This window comes from Manis pentadactyla, chromosome 11, assembly GCF_030020395.1.
Source record: "Manis pentadactyla isolate mManPen7 chromosome 11, mManPen7.hap1, whole genome shotgun sequence".
Lineage (NCBI taxonomy): Eukaryota > Metazoa > Chordata > Mammalia > Pholidota > Manidae > Manis > Manis pentadactyla.
In genome coordinates this window covers 56004162-56019164 of record NC_080029.1, presented here as the reverse complement: position 1 = coordinate 56019164, position 15003 = coordinate 56004162, and the positions used below count along the sequence as shown (strand labels likewise).

Genomic DNA, 15003 nt, shown 5'->3' with positions numbered 1-15003 from the left:
GAGTTTAGGCAAGTGCAGAATGGGACAGGAAAGTGCCACAACATTTAACATTGGGAAGAGGAAGGGTGTGATATTGTGACTGATATTAAGGAGTAGTTTGTTCTTCATCCCCTTTTGTGGCACGGACCTAGGCAACTTGGAATTTCCTAAGTGATGTGAGCTATAGAGGTGTCTTTTATTGTGTTAATGAGGTGAACTTTGAAAGGCCTCCAGTGATAATAATCATACTATTATAGAAATCAGTCACTAGGTGTAAGCTGGCCAGGAAAAAAAGTGTCAATGGTGATGATATATTAATTCAAACTGATGGAATTTGAATTCTTATAGAGGTTTGTCAGAGTCTGTACTGTTGTAGGTTGTGTTGCATGTGTGTTAATCACTTCAGGTATTATGGGTTGAGGATGTTCTCAATTCTTTTCCTCACTGCAACAAGGAATTGAAAGACAGAGACACAGTAGCAAAGCAGAGTGAAAGTTTTATTTCAATACACTCCAAGGGGGGAGCGGTCCAGAGTAAAGGTAAACAAAGACAGCAAACTTTTAGGCAGGAGGCTTTTATATTGCATTATGGTGAAGAGACACCTCTTTGACAAGTGGGGTTATTTGACTTACAGGTCCATCTATACAGTCATCCCTCTCAGTAAGCATGTCCTTTTGTTAGGAATATTAGGTAGAAAGATGGACATGAGTATCCAGAAAAGGGAAGATAAGGTTCAAAGGAAAAGCCCTCCAGAAAAGGTTCAAAGAAAAAGCTGCCCACACTCTGCCCAGTTGGGGGTCCCATATGAAGACAACAAGGGCTTTGCAGGGAGATAACTCCCTCCCCACCTAGATCCCAGTGGGGACACAATTGAACAGAACTAAGAACTGCCCAAATCACACCTCAGCGTGGGGAAAGGACATGCTCACTGATTGGGATGACTATCTAGAAAGACCTGTAAATCAAGTAACCCCACCTTGTCAGTCAAAGTCTTGCCCCCTAGCCAGAATGCAATATATAAGCTTCCCTCCTGCTCCTCCTTGGAGTGTATTCAAATGCAATTCCACTCTGCTTCACTACTGTGTCTCTGCCTTTCAGTTCCTTGTTGCAGTGGGGACCAGCCCATAACACTTTCCCCATGATGAAGTCTGATTTGGGCAGTTTTTGGTTCTCTTAGATTATGCCCCACTGGGATCTGGTCAGGAAAGAAGTCTTTCTGCAAAGCCTTTGTTATCATCACATGGACCCCTACCTGGTCAGAGTGTGGGCAGCTTTTTCTCTGAATTTTATCTGGGGACTTTCTCTTTTGTTGGGAGCTGGTCCAACCTGCCAGCCTGATGACACAGTCCAGGCAGTCAGATGGAAGGGACTGCACAGCAGCCTTCCCAGAGGAGCAACCCCAATTTCCCTCCTGCTCAAAATATTCCTCCAAATAAATTTGTTATTATCTTTTCAATCCAACTGTCCCTTCAGGGAAGAGGCCATATCTAATTCTCCCTGAAAATTTTAGGTACTAGTCATAAAGGAAACTAGAGAAAAACACTACTGTCCCTGTGGCTACCCCCGGTGATGGGAAAGTGAGACCCCATGAGAACTGAACCCAAGTTTATGGGAAAAACATATGGGAAATTTACCTGGGTCGAGGTTCCTTTCCCCGCCCCTACATGGCCTCCACATAACATATTCAATGATTAATGGCAACAGGTAGGTACAGAGAACAAATGATATTCTGTGGTTAGCCAGCCAGAGAACAACCTGGCAAACTATAAAACAAATGAGAACAGGGCATTACCTAACTCCAGATCAGAAAAATCCCCACTGTAAGTCTTAGTGAAAATGGGTCCAAGGCACAGTCCATAAAATTTGTCCCTGCCTGCCAAAAGGTCATAGTGTTCTTTTTGAGAGAGCCTCTTTGTTTCCTACCAGAGATGAAGAATGGGACTATAACTATGAAAGAATGAGGGCCCTACATAAAAATAATAAAATAGTGAACTTTAGATAGTCATCTGTAAAGAAACCAAGAGTCTGGCACCTACTTAACCTTTGTAAGATTTTCTGGCCGCAATAACTAAAAACAAAAGCTTACTTAGAAACAAATTAACTGCTAAAACCTGCCAAATGACTTAATCTCATTCTCCAAACTCATGTAACCATGCTATGTGTCAATTAAATCATTAATATCTGTACTTTACTTTATGTAATCAAAGAGTATATAATCAAGCTGCTACTTTTCAGTAAAGGCCAGGCTCAGCTTTTGCTAGTGTCTGTGTCCTCACTCATTCATTCAGTCGCCGACGCCGTTCATCCTTCAGGGACCCCTGGACTCGCTGGAGCTGTACTCCAGCACTCTTTGAACCTTATCTTCCCTTTTCTGGCTGCTCATGTCTATCTTTCTATCTAACATTCCTAACACAGGCAGCCTAATGTAACTGGAAAAGTGCATGTACCTAAAAAAAAATGGAAAAATAAGAAAGAGAAGTAAATAAGGGCTAAACAGGAACATGATTACTGATTTTTCAAAAATAACTTATTTGCATATATAAAGTCATATGTAGACATAGTAATAGTACTAATCATGAGAAATAAAAATAAGGTTTACATATTTTCTGGTTTACTTTTCTTCATTTCCATTAATTGTTAATAAACTGCATAGCATTTATATGTATATCTCAACATTCCTTTGACCTTATCTTACTGGAAAGAAATGGTGGGAAATTTCCACTGGCTTGAGCCTCCACCTATAGAATGCTGGATTGTGGATCTATAAGAAATTTGCTCAGAGCTTATCTTGGACTTTGTGGGGAGTGCTTTACAAGTGTTTCCATATGAATGGACCTTAACTGCCATTATTACAGCTTTTCTTATTGAGTGTGGTTACAGCTCTGTGGCAAAAAGCAAAGTCAGTGTCATCTCTTCACTGTTACCTCAGTGCTGCCAGACTCACCTGGGCTTGACAGGACCTGATGGTCTCCACTGTTTTCTGTTTTGCGTGATCATTTGCCTGCTCTGCTATTCAGTTCCCACTTTGGCTGCTGCTGACTTTGCATTAAAGACCAGTATGCAGGGATGGGATGAATTTCCCTTTATCTTCAGCTTGGGCTTTATTAGAGGACTCCTAAAGAAGGGCAACATGTGCCCCCATTCTTCATGAATTACTCATATCATTCTCTTGCCCTAGGACCCACATGAGGCTCTGACCCTGGAGACAATTGCTGTGACAGACAGTATTTTCTATGATAAATTATTACTTCCAGTAATGAGTAAGGGTTCACATTAGGTTAAGCTTCTGATGCCTGGATCCTTCCCTCAGAATGATGTATATGTTCAGTCTTCCTATAAAAGGGCCTGGGTCTTAAGTATCTCAGATAACTAAAAAATATGTCTGAATATGTGTGATATGTGACTGCTTGTGTATGTGCATTTGTGTATAGCATAGTCAGCTGTCTTATGATGGTCTTTAAATGTAAATAAAGAGATGCCTTGATGTGGTTAAATTATAGAAATTCAACACTGCTATAAGTCTTTACCAGTCAAAAGACACTTAAATTCTCCTTGATTCGGCATAGAGATAACAATTAGCAGTACATTTGGGTAATGGCATCTATAATGCCATCCATAGTCACAGACATTCTGCCAGAATGTGGGTGGCTTGATTGGAGCCATTCATTGCCTGGCTCCATCTACACCCTCCAGAGCAATTTGGTTCCTTAAATAACCATCCCTCCTGCTAAAAGCAAGATGTGCCATGCAAAGTAAATCAATATATAAATCATTTGCTTATATCAACAAATCCTTAATTTGCCTCATCATAAGAAATTTCTAAGAAATCTTGATTGAGATCTTATTAAGACAGAATTTTATCTACCTTAAGATAAGAATATTCCCAAAGAATATGTCATAAATGACATATATACTAGCATCATAAAATAGAAATGCTAATTGAATTCTTTATAGAAACTGCTTTTTAATCCATTTTAGGAGAAAAAAAACTTTAGTCAGGATCTAATTTATAAGAGCTTCCTGTGGAATCCAGTCAGTGAATAATTTATCTTTCTAGCCTACTCATGAAAGCTTCAAATTGTTATTGTAATTTGTAAGGTAATGGGATTTACCCATTTGTTTTGTGTTTGTGCTTGAATTCAAATACTTTGATCGGAAAGCTTGCATGTTAATTTATTTACCATTCAAGTATGAAGATTTCAGTTAAATTTTTTAAATTTTGCTCTTTATTTATCCTACATGTTCCCTTACCATAAAATCAACTGACACCAAAGCATCATCCAGAATTAACATGATAGGAGTGAACACTGGTTTGTACTAAGATAATCTTGATAGTTAGTTAGCTCAAACTGCATCAGAGGTACAATATTACTAATAATTTAATATTTATTTAGTAAATGGATTTCAAAAGGAGATAAATGCATTAAAATAATATGTATATTAGGTTCTTCAATGAGACTCAATGGATAGCATCTCTTTTCGCCAGGGTCAAAAATAAGTAAAAACAATACAAAGCAATGGTAGGAGATCAACATATTCAATGTTGTTTATACTAAATGTTAGGTTAGATAAAGTAGCAGTTTTAATACCAAACTCCAGAAATATGCTGATTTGCCTGCACAGTTATAGGCAGCACTAGAAGGACAGACCTCTCAATGCTAGATAAGATATGGAAAAGATAAAGAAGCATCCCTGAAGAATAAGTACAGTAATTTAACAACTACATGTGTCATTTTACTATGAAATGAATAAGAAGCTGAAAGGTGTCATAACTGTGCTTAGAAAGTACCATATTTGATAACCAGGGATAGGAAAATGGCAATTCCTCAAACATTTTGGTTCCCAAGTCACTTTTTTCTCTTTAACAAAATAAAAATCCCAGTAAGGTATCACATGATTCACCATAATGAAATTTCTGTTTTTATTATTTCACAATCTAATTATATCTAATATTATTCAAATTTCTTGAAAAATTGGTCAAATGATCATTTCTCAAAATCTTTTATCTGCCTATAGTCATTAAAGTCATTAACTGATTAATAATTCATAACTTTCATTATAATATTATTGAGTCAACATTTATCTTTCAATCCTGAAAACTTGATAGCTTATAGATAAACTAGAATTGCTACAATAGGGAGATCATCAACACCCTCCTCAGAATAATTTTTGAGGAAGAATAGAGTTCATTCCATATAAACAACTTAAACAATGTCAGCTACATCATAAGTGCTCTTTAAATATTTGCCATAATTGTTATAACAACTATAACCATAGTAGTATTGCATTTGAGATCTATTTGCTTAGAGAGTACAGACTATTATGACATAGCACAAAAGAACATGAAAAAATTATTTTTATTATTCTGTGAAGTATTATTTATTCAAAAATAGAGACTGATTCAGAAAGTATTCATATATGTTTTTCTTAAGAAATATTCTTTCAAATGAATCCATTTGCCCTGTCATCATAAAACTCAGCATATTTGAAAAACCTTTTTTAATGACTATATTCTTCAGGAGACCATCCATGAGGACAGATCTTGTTCATTCTTATAATCCAGCATTATATAATGCTGGCAGTAGGATGTATTTAATAATTGTCTGTTGAATAAATGACTGTATTACTGAAAATAGTAGTAAACTTTTTAGGTGAATTAAGTCTATTATGTCATCTGAAACAAGGAAGAATCCTTTTAATGATCCTATCCATTTATATAATCTTTGGAACATACGTCTCTGATGCACATAAGAGCATGGACAGCCAGAGGGAGCCTGAATCCTTGACTGACAGTCCCTTCAGAGATTGTAGTGCACTGGCTATGTTCCAATTCTAGTGTGGGGATGGCAGCTCTCCCCCAAAAGGCCAGCCAGGTAAAGCCTTTCTAATTGCCTATGGTTGGTCCTAAAAAATTATACATAGGTTTTCGGCCAGGAATGTATTTCCACCAGTGCTCTATTTGCATTTGTATTCCCCTAATAACTAATAATACATAATACTTCTTTATATACTTATTGACAAAATGTATAACTTCCTTTTCAAAGTCTTTATTAAAATATTTTCCACAATTATGATTTGTGGGAAGACTTCATATATTATGGAAACAAGCTTTGCCAAACATATGTACTGTGGGGGGGGCATTTATTTCCTCCAGCTCTGTGCCTTGCCTTTTCATTTCCATACCTGTGTATTTGTTTAACTTTATTTTTTAATAAGGGTCTCTATTGTTAATGTTTCCTGGGTCTTCTCTAAGAAATCTTGACTATGTCAGGCTTGCAAAGATATTTTATTATGAATTCTTGTAGAAAATGTCGAGTTTTAGCTTTCAGATCTATCTCAAGTTGTATGTGTTGTGAAATACATATGAATAAACAATTGTAATAGAAAATGTGTTGAGAAGACTTCCTTTCTCTATTAAATGGACTTGGTGCATTTGAAAAAAATCCTTTAGGCATATAAATGTATATTTATATCTGGACACCTTATTTAGTCCAGTTGATCTACTAATCTATCACTATATAAATATCACAATATATCTTTTTTCTTTTTGCATTAGATTTTTTTTTAGTTATATACAGTAAAATGCACAAAGCTTCATGCATACCTTAATAAGTTTTGCATGTATACACTCATATAACCATTGCTTTGATCAAAATACCAAACTTTCTCACTATTTTTCCCCTTCACCTCTTTCACCCATCCACCCTACCACCCCTCCCCTGTGAATTCATTGTAACAGCACTACATTTTTAACTCCCCCTCCTCCATGTTCAATGTATATGATTTTTTTAACAGTTTTTATTTTAGGTCTGGTAAGGCTAGTTTAGTGATGCTGAAATCCTTTAAGCTGTGTTTATCTGAGAAACTCTTTATCTCTCCTTCAATTCTGAATGACCTTGATGGGTATTCTTGGTTGTACATATTTCTCTTCCAGAAATTTGAATATATCATACCACTCCCTTCTGGCCTATAGAGTTTCTGTTGAAATATCAGCTGATAGCCTTAGGGGTTTCCCTTATGGGTAACTTGATGCTTTTCTCTTGCTACTCTTAATATTCTTTTTATGTCTTTGATCTTTGACATTTTAATTACTACATGTCTTGGTGTAGACCTCCTTGGATTCATCTTATTTGGAACTCTCTTGTGATTTCTGGATCTGGATGTCTATTTTCTTCCCCAGGTCATGGAAGTTTTCAGCTATTATTTCTTTAAATAATCTTCCCACCCCTTTCTCTCCTCTCCTTCTGGAACTCTATGATGCAAATATTAGGATGTTTGATGCTGTTCCAGAGTTCCCTTAAGCTATTTTCATTTCTCTCTATTCTTTCTTTCTCTCTGCTGTTCAACTGGAGTGCTTTCCATTACTGTGCCTTCCAAGTCACTGATCCATTCTTCTGCCTCCTCTACTCTGCTGACAATTCCTTCTAATTTATTTTTTATTTCATTCATTGTATTTTTCCATCTCTGATCCTTTTTTGGATTTTCTATCTATTTTTTGAAGTCCTCCCTTAGCTCATCCATTCTTCTCTCAAGACTAGTGAGCATCTTTACAACCACTGTTTCCAACCCTTTATCAGGCAGATTGTTAACTCTGTTTCACTTAGGTTTGTGTGTGTGTGTGTGTGTATGTGTGTGTGTGTGTGTGTGTGTGACTTTCTGTGTTTGAGTCTATTAATTAATCAAATGAGCTACTTTCCCAGTCTTTGAGTATTGGTCTTGTTGTGTAGGAAGCTCTCCTATGTAGACTGCATGTATCTGGTGGTTTTGGCTAGCTGGAGGCCAAGTGAGCATGATTTGGGCATGTCCTGGTGCTGGGGCTCCCAGGACATGGGCTGGCAGTCTCTTGTGTGGTTGCCATCCAGGTCCATGCTGGCAGAATAGCCAGTTTCAAGGATACATAGTCTAGGGGGCTCCCAGGTGGGCAATGTGCTGGGCCCTCTGTGACAGAGTGATTAAGAGTGGAGAGGCACTGTCCAGGGATCTCCTGGGTGGGTGCTGTCCAAGGTCATGCTAAGTGGATGGCTAGGGGTGGATGGATGCAGTTCAGGAGTTTTCTGGGTTGGCATCTGACTGGGACCATACAAATGGGGTAGCCAGGGACAGAAGGTTGAATCCATGTAAGCATGCTCCTAGTACCACCTTGGTGGGACTGCTGGATATATTTCACTGTGTTTGGGTGTGTCAGGGGCCATAAAGCCACCTCCATCAAGTCTGAAGCTGGTGTGTGCACTCTGACCCCTCTCTTGTCTGCACTGTCAGCTTGTGTGGGGACTATAAACAATGCTGCTCAGCCTGCTCCCATCCTCATTAGCAGTGTCTAGGAGGAACATAAACAACACTGCTCACCCTGCTTCCATTTTCTCTAGTAGTGTCCAAGAAGACTCAATATATGATTATGAAATAAAGTGGTACAGTTTCTCATAATGTATAAAACATTTCTTTGAAATTATTTTGGCTATTTTAAATCCTCTGAATTTCTACATGAATTTTAGAATCATGTTGCAACTTCTTTAAACAGTTTTGCAGAAATCTGTTAGGATTTGTATTAATTCTAAATATAATTTCTGGGATAACTGATATTGTAACAATATTTAGTCTTTGAATCTATAATCATTATATAAATCTAATTTACTTAAGTTTTCTTTGACTTCTATCACCAAAGCTTTGTAGGTATTACTGTAGAGGTCTTACACATATTTTGTTACATTTATCCATACATGTTTTATATTCTTCAGTGCTTTTGTAAATGATATTTTCATTTTAGTATAATTTCATAGTTGTTTGTTGATACTATATAGATGTACAATTGATTTTTTAGTTGTGATATTATAACAAGTGAAACTACCAAATTAATTCTAGCAGTATATTTTTATATTCCCAGGCTTTCATATGTAGCATATTGTCTTTCCTGTGAATAAAACTGCTTTATTCTTTTTTTTGTGAATTGTATACATTTTATTTCATTTTTTCCCATTGTTGAACTTGCTAAATCAAACATCATGTTGAATAAGAAAGAGTGAAGTTGAAAATCCCTGCCTAATTTTCAACCTTATGGGAAAAGCTTCATGTTTTCACTAACAAGAGCATCAACTATGTTTATTATAGAATTTACATAAATGGGCTTTATAGGATGAGAAAGTTACCGACTATCCTTAGTTTACTTCAGACTCATACTATTTTATTTTGCATACTATATTTCTGAAGTCTAAAACATATTCAAATATTTTGGCTAAACAAGAACACATAGGGTGACATAAGACTGTAAGGGTGAGTAGCTGAAAATAGTATAGATAGTAAGATAAAGAATAGCTACCATGGAACACTGAGTCTTCTCCTGAGTATGTGTTTATATCCAATATGGAAAACAGACACATGTCCATAAAACTGGCTTCTATCTCATCTCCCCAACCAAGGTCTGTATTCCTGATTTCATGTTTTAGAATCAGATGGCTACTTACATTCTTTGCATAACTGCTCATTTTCTTACTACGCAAAATATAATACTTAGAGTTGTACAATAAATAAATGAAAAAAGAATGTATGTATATCTTCAATTCATCCACTGGTACATAGCAACATTTAATTTCTTTGTAATTGCTCTGGTGGTAATATTTCAGATGAGGAAGGTGTAATTATGATCATGAAGATGATGGTGATCAAATAATACAGAATTGTGTTTAATACCCATGGTAGACTAATAAAAGGAGAACTACTGAACCCAATAAGGAATAAATAACTACTTAAAAATAAAATACATTGCCCTAGTGGGAAAGTAGCTGCAAGATCCAAGCTACTTTTAATACAAGATGTCTAAAGATAATAGTAACTGACATTTTAAATCATCAATGCAAAACTTGAGTCTGCAATGAAAACTGCTTAGACCATTCTTATAATTTTACTCTATGGTTATATAAACTGCCAAACATATCAATCTAGTGCTTTTTATTCTGTTTTTTTCATTTATTCCTGCCTCATATCAAATAAGTAATTTATTACACACATTTCAAGTTGAAATGAATCTAACTTGGGAGAAAAAGAAGAAAAAGTAAAATAAGTTGAGTAAGGTTAGTGCACATTGTGCATGAGCTAAGGTTCTGTGATCTTGCTGGAAGAGGCCCACTTTCAGTCAAAGCTATTATATAGCAACTAAGAGCCACACAGTTAAACAGTTCAGTGAACTTGTAAGATAAAGCACAAACCAGGATATTTTTAGAAAACCCTGAAAAACATTACGAAACCTAGTGACATCTAAAAAAGAAAATAGTACTGTAAGATAAGCTTATATGATAAATGCTCTTATATTACAAAATTATAGTAATATATTACAAAATAATTGTCTAAAGTGTTCACACCACATCCAAGCAGAGCTAAGTTGAAACATTCTACAGTGAATCAATGTGTTGAGATTCAACTACCTGATTCTGTTTAATTTTATAAAAGTTAAGCATACTTGGTTATCTCCTTTTACCTTTGAAATTTTCCTCATGCATCTGTTATTGGAGATGTGATCAAATTCAAAAACTAGATCTATACTTTGTTCTCAAATAATAGGTTATTTTTATCAAAGATAACTACATAATTTCTTCATAGGATACCAACTGTTTCATGCTTTTTGATAATCAAAGATCATTATTTACACAACTGTAATTTTTTTTTGCACTGAGGAACTGATGTAAGGATGTAATTGTTCATCCTGTCTGTGATAAAATCCATCAAAGTTGCCTATGATTTGATTTGAAAAAAAATGATGTTAAACTTTTGACATGATTTGCCTGTATCAAAATTGTTACAAAAATTTGTTCAAGAAAGATATTTAATTTAAAGAAAATACTCTACAAAACTATGCCAGATTTGTAGGTAAAAGTCTCAAATAATGGAAGTATTATGTTATTTTTCAATAAAAATCGATGATGTTAGCATGTGGTATTTGAATTCACAATTAGCATGATTGGTGAGAGAACCAGTAAAAAATGCTGCCTAGAAAATATTTTCCAGGATGCCTCTCTTCTTTGGTGTGAATTAATAATTTATTCTTTTTCTATACAGACTTTCTCAATTTAACTGTCCATTTCTCATTCTTGAAGGATTCTGGCTGATAAATTATTTTCCAGTAATCTTGATTCCTCAGCAATGCTGAATTGGCAAAATATAAACAAACTCTAAATATTTTTCAAATTTGTACCTATATCATTGCCTGCTATATAAATTCAGGTTGTATAAAGCACATTTACTATGCTGCTACATACTGGCTATTCAAACTCCTTGTAACATAATGAGAGAAAAACTAAAACTATTAAGTTCCCTTTGTTTTATGCAGAAAATATAACATTGGTGGCAATAACAGAATAATTACTAAAAACAGGATTAGCTGAAAACTGGTTAATATTGGATAGAGTGCATAGACATTAGTTACATTTCAGATATAAAGCCCTTTAACTTCTATTGTAGTATTGATGTTTTACTTTTATACTGTATATGAAGAGTATGTACGGAATGGTTTCAGAAGGGACTTTAAATAAGAGAGAATACATTTGTATTTAGGTAATACATATTTCACTATTTCCCTCCCTAAAAAGACAAGTTACTTTCCAAGTTACACTTCAGTGATAACCAAGTTAAAATTAAAATATTCTTTTAGAAATGGCAATAAAATGGCTGTATATTTCTTGCAAGAAAAAACATTGCATTCTAAAAAGAATTTTTCCTACAAAGATTCAAACCGTATGAATATTACATATTTATGTTTGAATTCAATCAATTTCAAAACCAAGTAATATAATATATATATATATTCCATGTGTTTCCACACTTCCACATTTCACTTGATGTAAAGACCATGCCTCCACAAAATGCATGCAGGTGACATAATGATGAAGCCAAATTCAACTTGTAGATCCTGCCAGAGAGCAATTTTAAGTAAGAGAGCAAAAATGGAAACACCAAGAAGGAAGTAGAGCTGCATCACTGGAAGTGACAAATGATCTGGCCACTGGAAATGACAAATGAGCTGGCAAGGGGAGCCACTGCTGTTGGGTCCAAGCCCCTAAGGCCAAGCCACAACTGCTGCAGTGAAGGTCAGCTGCATGAAGCAGTTGGCCAACCAGTGGATGAGACTGAGAAAACAAGTCTTCTGTAAACATATGTTATAGCTCAAGCTTCACATGGACTGGGGCAGTCAATGTGCCACTGTTCCCACAAGCACCTCATAGTGCTTCCAGGGCCAGCATGACTATGGTGCCAGAGGAGGCAAAGAAAAAGAATGTTAATAGCTCTCACCAGGAATGTGCAAGAAGCATCAGCTGAACTAGAAGACTTTCTCTTGGGGAAGTGCTGCACATATGTAGAGAATGATATGAATCAACTGACTCCAGCCAGGTGGAGAAAGACAAGTATCCAATGATTTCACTCATCTGTGAAGTATAAGAACAAAGAAAAAACTGAAGGAAAAAAACAGCAGCAGATTCAAAGAACTCAAGAATGGACTAACAGTTACCAAAGGGAAAGGGACTGGGGAGGATGGGTGGGAAGGGAGGGATAAGGGGGAAAAAGGGGCATTACGATTAGTGCACATAATGTAATGGGGCGGGACACAGGAAAGGCAGTGTAGTACCAAGAAGATAAGTAATGATCCTATAGAATCTTATTACGCTGATGGACAGTGACTGTAATGGGGTATGTGGGGGATATTTCATAATAAGGGGAGTCTGGTAACCATAATGTTCAAGTAATTGTACATTAATGATATAAAAAAAATCAACTGACTCTAGAAATCTCTTGGCATCGAGTCTTTGTTCAGGAAAAGATTGTGGACTTTCTATATGGCATAGCAGAGAGAGAGAGATCTCTAAACATCCAGAAACAGAGTAAACAGCTTGCTAAATAGGTGTTAGACCGGGATTCTGTCAGAGCCAGATGGACCTAAACTCACAAATATTCAGGAATCAATTTTCCGGGGCTTCCAACAAAAATAGATACCTTAAAGAACAAAATGGATAGAGCTAGAAGAGTGCAAGTATCAATTTGTAGCAGACATGTGCTATTGTATGGCTAAAGAAGGGCTGTATAGCACATTCTTTGTTTCATAAATCCAAGCAGATTACTATAGATAAACATTACCAGTCTCAGGAGTGGCCCTTCCTGAAAAGTGAGCTGATTAAGGTAAGTTGGTGGAAAAACCAGCTTTGAGACTCTTTTGAAAGAAAATTTTAGGTAAGTCTTTAGCCTGTGTCGTGCTGCTCCTGGAGACCAACATGAAAGAAAATAACATTTTTTTAATTAAGGTATCATTGATATACAATCTTATGAAGGTTACACATGAGCAGCATTGTGGTTACTACATTCACCCATATTATCAAGTCCCCCCCTACACACCCACTGCAGTCACTCTCCATCAGCATAGTAAGATGCTATAGAGTCATAGAGTCATTACTTGCCTTCTCTGTGCTATACTATCTTCCCTGTGACCCCCATACATTATGTGTGTTAATCATAATGCCCCTTAATCCCCTTCTCCCTCCCTCCCACTCACTTCCCTCTGATAACTGCTAATTTCTTCTTGAAGTCTGTGAGTCTGCTGCTGTTTTGTTCCTTCAGTTTTGCTTCATTGTTATACTCCAAGAATGAGGGAAATCATTTGGTACTTGTCTTTCTCCGCCTGACTTATTTCACTGAGCATAATACCCTCTAGCTCCATCCATGTTGTTGTAAATGGTAGGATTTGTTTTCTTCTTATGGCTGAATAATATTCCATGTTTATGTACCACCTCTTCTTTATCCATTCATCTACTGATGGATACTCAGGTTGCTTCCATATCTCAGATAGTGTAAATAGTGCTGTGATAAACATAAGGGTGCATATGACTTTTTGAATCTAGGATCTTGTTTTCTTTGGGTAAATTCCTAGGAGTGGAGTTCCTAGGTAGGAAAAGAACATCTTTTAAATTGGGGCTGGGGCCAAGAAACTGAAAGCTACCTTAGATTATTCTGCTTCTTACCTAGATGAATTCTACTCAGGCTTCCATGCTGTAGCAGTTGCTTTAAAGTCTTAATTACAGAAATTACCTGAAATTTTGATGATTTTTAATCTGTATGAATAATGAACACAAATTGAAATTGTGCAGCATTAAAATAGAAAGCACTTAGATTTAGAGAAAGCATGTCAGAAGTTGCCACCACAAAAGGTTGTTAACGTTAGGTACTTAAGTTCCTTGCAGAGCTTAGTCATGCCAGCAGCATTAGTAAGATGCTCCTGGCAACACTGATCATTTTAATACCTAACTTGGTGCCAATGAAAGAATACTTGCCGGGATGTCTCTATCCACATCCATGCACATGGTTAAAATGATTGAATTCATCCAGCATGAGGTGATTCTTTCCTAAAAAAAAGGTGAAATGTAATGTATCAGAAACATTTGTACCTCTCACCACCAAAATTGAATCACTCATCCCACACGGGGAATGACTTTAACCAGGGGACCCTGGAGAAGAAGTGACCTGCCAATATGGTAGTAATGGAAATGAACTTGATTAAGAAGAAGAGTTTCAGATGTGAAGCTTGAGGACTTCTAGGGTGGCACTCCTGAGAACATATATCTCCTACTTCCCTGCTGTCACTCCCTACAGATCACAGCACTTTGGCTTCCGTGGGCCCAGAGCACACTCCCAGAGCACTAGGGCTGAAAGTAGTGTATGGGATAGGACTGTCTCCAGCTCTGTGGACACACTGGAGCAGGGACTGAGCCTGGGCTATAGCAGTCTTCCAAATCCCAAGGGACAATATCTGTAGCTGTACCTACACCCAGAAGAAACCGGAGTCGGACGACTATTGGCTAAAACCAGGCTAAGGCAGCTATTGGCTCCCATCAGCTTTCTTCTGGCCCAGCTCACAATTCCTCTGTTCTTAGTATTCATACATTGCTCTGAACTATTAAAAATCCTGGTTCAGCACCCCTGAAACCAGGAAAAACACCTTCTGGCCATCCTGGGAGCCAGAGTTGTCCAAGAATATCTTAGCATTCATCTACT

General features: G+C 36.6%; 1 pseudogene; it reads left to right on the top strand.

The window, feature by feature from the left end:
* The window catches only part of LOC130679652 (rho GTPase-activating protein 17-like), a 32006-nt pseudogene extending 17469 nt beyond the window's left edge, over positions 1-14537 (top strand).
* The last annotated feature ends 466 nt before the right edge of the window (positions 14538-15003 follow it).